The sequence below is a fragment of the Arachis duranensis genome, chromosome 1 (assembly GCF_000817695.3).
Source record: "Arachis duranensis cultivar V14167 chromosome 1, aradu.V14167.gnm2.J7QH, whole genome shotgun sequence".
Classification (NCBI taxonomy): domain Eukaryota; kingdom Viridiplantae; phylum Streptophyta; class Magnoliopsida; order Fabales; family Fabaceae; genus Arachis; species Arachis duranensis.
Window position 1 is genome coordinate 104,919,513 of NC_029772.3, and position 5,973 is coordinate 104,925,485.

At 33.8% G+C, this 5,973-nt stretch overlaps 1 long non-coding RNA gene across 1 annotated transcript in view; it reads right to left on the reverse strand.

The window, feature by feature from the left end:
* LOC127741176 (uncharacterized) overlaps positions 1 to 1,809 on the reverse strand; it is a 5,517-nt gene extending 3,708 nt beyond the window's left edge. Inside the window, exon 1 of the long non-coding RNA XR_008002166.1 lies at positions 806 to 1,809. This is a non-coding gene — a long non-coding RNA (uncharacterized LOC127741176). The remainder of the gene's footprint in view (positions 1 to 805) is intronic.
* Between the last annotated feature and the right edge of the window lie 4,164 nt (positions 1,810 to 5,973).

Sequence of the window (5,973 nt, forward strand, 5' to 3'; positions counted from 1 at the left end):
TTATATTATTTTATGTGTTATGAAAATTTAATGTAGTATTTTAAATATATTTACGATACATTTAAAATAATAAATAACAAAATTAACTTATTAACTAAATAATATCACCGCTTCTCTTTTGTATCTAATTATATTTTAGTTCTGTATGTTTGTGTTTAAACCAAGGTTCTGAAAACCGAATCGGTCATTGAATCGCTCTAACTACTGGTTTATTGGTTTAGAGGTTCAATCGATTCGACCGTGGTTGAATCGAAAAAACCGTTTTATAATAAAATAATAAATAAAATATAAATAAACACATGAAAATATAATTATAGTCTAATCTAAACTTTAAAATATCATTCAAATTAAAAGTACTACATAAACCAGAATGTTATAATCTCATTCAAATACAAATTCAAAAGTAAAAAAAAAAAACAACCAATCAAATATAACATAACAGTATCAAAATGATCCAAATTTGTCATCAATCATCAACCCTATCAAGTGGAATAAGGTTTTTTGTTGTATATCTTTCTTATTTTAGCTTAAGTATTTGATTAGGATTTGCTGAAACATATATTTTTTAGATCCTGTTATTCACCCAAAAGAAGAAATTCTACCCTTAAATGTATCATCAACTCATCATCATGTTAGCAACCGTGGTTTCTAAAGAATGTACACCTATGAATAACTAACAACCCATCTACAATAGAGCAGGATCATCATCACCGCCTTCTAAGATGTCCATGTTTAATCTTCATTTACATAATTAAATAAATATTTATATACCAAAAAATATAATGAGAGAATGTTTCAAAGGTACCTCTCCTGCAGCTTTTTTTGAAACTTTCCCCTCTGAAGCTAGAGCTCGGTCAACACATAAATGGGAATGAGCCACATTTTTAACATAAGCTATAGCCCATACTCAAATTGCTACATGAACACAAAGTACAATGATGATGCCAGAAACAAAGTTGCATACAGAAATTTTAAAGGGAGACAGAATTTCAAAGTTCACAGTTTCGGTGTTCATCATCTTGAATCACAGCTCAGTTTCAATTCAAACTAAAATACCTCCAATCAATTTGAGTAATCAACAAATCACACTATACAGTTCAAAGAAAAATAAAACAAGGAGAGTGGGAGACACTGAGACAGTGAAGGCACCTTTAAGGCAGAACATGCAAGTAATGCAATAGGGAGAGGGAGAGTGAGAGTGAAGCGGTAGGAGACAGCGAAGGCACCTTCTCAGTTATCCACGGTTGCTGCGGTGGCTCGACAACGGTGGCTCGACCCGTGTGAGAGTGAGGCATTCTCACTTCTCAATTTTCGACGGCTCTAGGTGGCGCGACGGCGGTGTCTCGACGGCGAGCCCTCGACCCGTGTGACGCGGTGACGCCAGTGACTTCAGTAAAGCAAGCTTGCTCGAAGAAGAATCATCAACAATGGGAGCCACTGAAGTAGAGAGAGCAGTGAAGGCAATTAGGGATCTCAGTCTCAGCCTTGGAAATTTTTGTGATTTAGGGATTCAGACTTCGGAGAGAAAAAAACTCAAAAACGGCAGCGTTTTGTTGCTTACTTAAAAACCGGTCGGATCACGGTTCGGTTCGACCGATCGGTTACTGACCGGTTTGTCGGTTCAATTCCGATTTTGTAACTTTGTAGTTTTGATGATTGACCGATTCGTTTTTCAGTTTGGTTCACAGTTCGACCGGTCCGACCGGCCGGTTCAAACCGATTTTCAGAACATTGAAAAGTTATGATTGAATTATGGTAATCTTTATAAATCATTATTAAACGTATGGACTTGTACGCTAATTAATTGTGTCTAATGAAAAAATTAGACTAATTAATTGTCACTTTAAAAATATATACTAAAATAAATAATTTTAATTATGCATAATTTGAGAATAATTTAATTTGTAAGACTCATAATTTTTTAAAATTCTTATTATGAGTCTATTTTAATTTATTTATTCATTAAAGACTTTATTTTCAGAAATTATTTTATTAAAAATTTTAGATAATTGAGATTTTGAAATTTAATATTTTAAATCTTATTAATAAAAAAAATTAATTATATTATTGTGTATTTTAAATTAGAGTACTGGATTGAAAGCCAATTAGTAATATGATATAGTAAATAATATTTTCAAAGTAATTTTAAAGGATTAAATTAGATTTTAAATTAATACAATATACCCTAATTTTATTAAAATTATCAAACTCTAATTTTATCTGAAATCCCCAAATCCAACCCTAACTCTAACCAAGCATAAGCCTAATTTTACCCTAACTCTCACCGCCACTCATCCCAGCCCTAAACCCTCACATTTGCCCTCCTTATCGCCGTCATTCACAAACCCACACCTGCAGCCAGATTTAGTGGAACAGAAAGAAAGAAAGGAAAAGGGAGAAAGAGAGAACACCAGCGGAGGAAAAGAGAGGGGAGGAAGTCGCCGGCTGAGCTTGCTGCCTCGCCGCCACCACTGCCAAGCCGCCAACGCTGAAGAAGAGGAGAGAAGGGAATGCCGTTGAGCAAACCGTACGAGAGAGGGAGTTGCCTCCGCATGTCACCATCATCAAGTCCGAGGCGGAGAGGAGGAGCGTGAGCGGGAGGAAGAAGCCATCGCCGTTCATGCTCTGTCATCGCTGCCATTCATGAACCAGACGCCGTCGCCATTAGAAGCTCCTGCCGCCACCGAGGATTCCATCACTGTCAAATTCATCGCGTTGCCGTTGAGGGGCTTAGAAGGGGGAGAAGAAGTTGCCAATCGCCGTCGTCATTGGGTCCTTGTTCCTCGCCACTGAAGGAGCTGCTCCTAGCCACGGTCGTCGCCGTCGCTGGAGCCGCTGTTGCCGGAGAAGCCCGAGGAGAGACAGAGAGAGATGACATGACGGGAGTGAGAGGGAAAGCCACCCGCGACGCCGCCGGAGCTCCTATCGCCGTCAGAAGCTGCCGCCACCATCCCAGCAGCTGCTGCAGTGGTTGTCGCCCGTCGTGTATGGCCGCCGGAGAAGTTGTTGTGGCCGATGGAACCACCGACGGAGGTTCTGCAGTTTGGATCAGTCTTTAATCCTTTGTTACGAGTCAAGTTCTGGTTATTGCGGGTCGCGATTGAAGCTGCTGCTACTTGGTTTGGTTTCTTCTTAGTTACGGTAAGCCTTTTCGTTATGAAAAGTCCTTTTGTCGCTGTTCTGTTATCTTATCTGAGGTTTTGCAACGTTATTTATTATATGATTGAGTTTTGGTTATTGTATGTTGCGATTAGAGTTGTTGTGGTTGACGCGAAAATGGTTTGGAGCAGAGATTGTGGCTGCTGCGTTGCGGGCCGAGAGAAAAACAAAATTTTATCACGTAATTGAGTCGCAATTGAGGTAGGGGATTTTTCTTAAAATTTATTTTATATTACAGAGTTGTTATAAATAGATATTGATGTGAAAAATATATTTCTATGATTCTGTTTGTCTTGTGGATGTTGTTATTTGCTGGATTGAATTACTAATTACTTGATTGGTGTGCGGTTATTGATAAAAAATTGGTTTGTAAAGTTATTTAGTTGATTATTGTGAAAAATGATTTTTCTTAGTTTTGGAGTTAATTTGATAATGAAAGTGAATTGATTTTGGAAGCAGTTTGATTTTGAATTAATTTGATTTTATAAATGATTTAATATTGGAGCTAGTTAGATTTGAAAATAATTTGATATTAGAACTGTTTGAATTTTAGAAAATGATTGAGATTTGTAAATGAGTTTGATTTATTGAAAATGAATTGAATTAGAGAAATAAATTGGTTTTGAAATGGTTTGACATCAAACCTGATCTGTTATTAAAATTGGTTTAAAAATTAGAAAGGATTTTATGTTTGAAAAATAGTTGAAAAATGGTTGAAAAATTTGGTTTTTATAGGAACCATAAAGGTGGTATAGTTCGAATTTTAGAGGAAATGTTGCCAAAATTTCTATAAAATCTTAGGCTTAGTTTGAAATGTTATTTAGAGAATTGTGGACTTAAGAATTATTAGTTGATTTTGAATTAGTTAATAAGATAATGAATTGTGCTTGAGTTTGATTTATTACAGAAAGTATTATATCTTGAGTAACTTGATTATGATTGTTGAAGCGAGATGAAACATGTTTAATAAATAGAAAGCATTTGAAATTTAAAATGTTTATGGGGATCGTGGTTATTTATCACCCACCGTGTTTTAAAGAAAATTATTTTGTGGGGATCGTGGTTATTTACCACTCACCAGATTTGATATGAAATTATTGTCGTGGTTATTTACCGCCCATGTGTGTGTTATTTTCCAATTGAAAACGTCTGTGAGGATCGATGTTATTTACCGCCCACAGATGGTAGGGATTGAGGTGGTTTACTGTCTACCTGGTGAGGATCGTGGTACTGTTGTTTACTAGATATGGATGTTCTTTATTTTTTATTATTTAAATAAAAAATATTTAATAATATAATTTAAAAATTCAAAAATAAAAAATTTAGTTTTTGAAAATTTTTAATTTTTTTAAAAATATTTTTTATTTTTTTATTCACCGGATAATGCTACACTCAGAGACTTTTTTTACTGCACTTGTTCACATATTAAGAATAAATTATTTTAAAAATTCTAATTTTTTAATTTTTTTGTATATTTTTGAATTTTTTATTTTTTTCAACTAGAAAAAAATTTTTAGTATAAAATTAAAAAAATAAAGTTATAGATCTGTTGTTTACTAGATATTGCTGGACTTATTTTTTTATTATGTAAATAAAAAATATTTAATAATATAATTTAAAAATTCAAAATACCGCCCACAGATGGTAGGGATTGAGGTGGTTTACTGTCCACCTGGTGAGGATCGTGGTACTGTACCGCTCACCAGTTTTCAAGAGGACGATGCCCGGGTTAGCTACCGGACATGTCGAGTTAGCTATATAACTGACAAATGAGCTCATTAGTCGTAGGATAGACATGCAACATATGCATTTGCATGCTTTATTTGGGTTTATATTTGTTTTGGTTTGCCTAGCTACTTAACTGTCTCTAATTGCTATCTGAGCTACTTGCTGTAATTGTTACCTATACATGTGTTTTCCTTGTTTGTTTTGTCTGTGTTTGTTCTGGTGTGGTATTTTTGAGATTGGATTTTGGTGCTGAATTGATGATAATGTTGGTTGATTGCGTGATTGGTTTCTGACTGAGGTTTAGTAAAGTATGAAATATCAAACTGGTTCATCATAGGTTTAATGAACCTATATTTAATTTGGAACAGGTTGGTCATTCATACTATTAGGAAACTTTTAAGATTCTTTTATAAGAAAAGTGAGTTTTGGATTTCTGGATACTTAACTGATTTCTTTTACAAAGACTTTGAATTTTTGAGTGATTAAACCGTCGGTTTTTAAAAGATTCATAAGACATCAATAATCACTGAGTTAGAAAATAGATTTCTCTTTAAATATCTTCTTATGACAATTCTAAAACTCGGAGGTGAGACCATGTGGTTAGGTTCTCAACTCCCTACAGTTTTATCTTTTTAGGACAGACGAGGAAGCTTACAGAATTTTTGTTAAGTTTCTAATTATGTTGTTTTTGTTTGTATACATATATTATACACTTTTCCTCACTTTTATTATTATATTTTTTTGTAAGAGGGATATGAGTCGTGACTGTAATAACATGTATGTATATGATACTTGTAAGTTGCTTGAGTAAGAAATTTTGCATATATGTATAAGTTTGTTTATTTTCAATTAAAAGTATTTTCGTTTTTATTAAAAAGAAAATAGCGATAAGATTTCGGGTCAAAGGCTCCTATTTTATTATTAAGTATATGAAGTCATCGTAATATTTCTTGCTATCAGAGCGGCGCAATTGAAAGCGTGACATTCTGATTTCTGATAGTGAGGATGTTACATAATTAATAGATAATAATTTTTTTAAATAATAATACATTCATGCAAATAATAATAATATAATAAGAATAATAA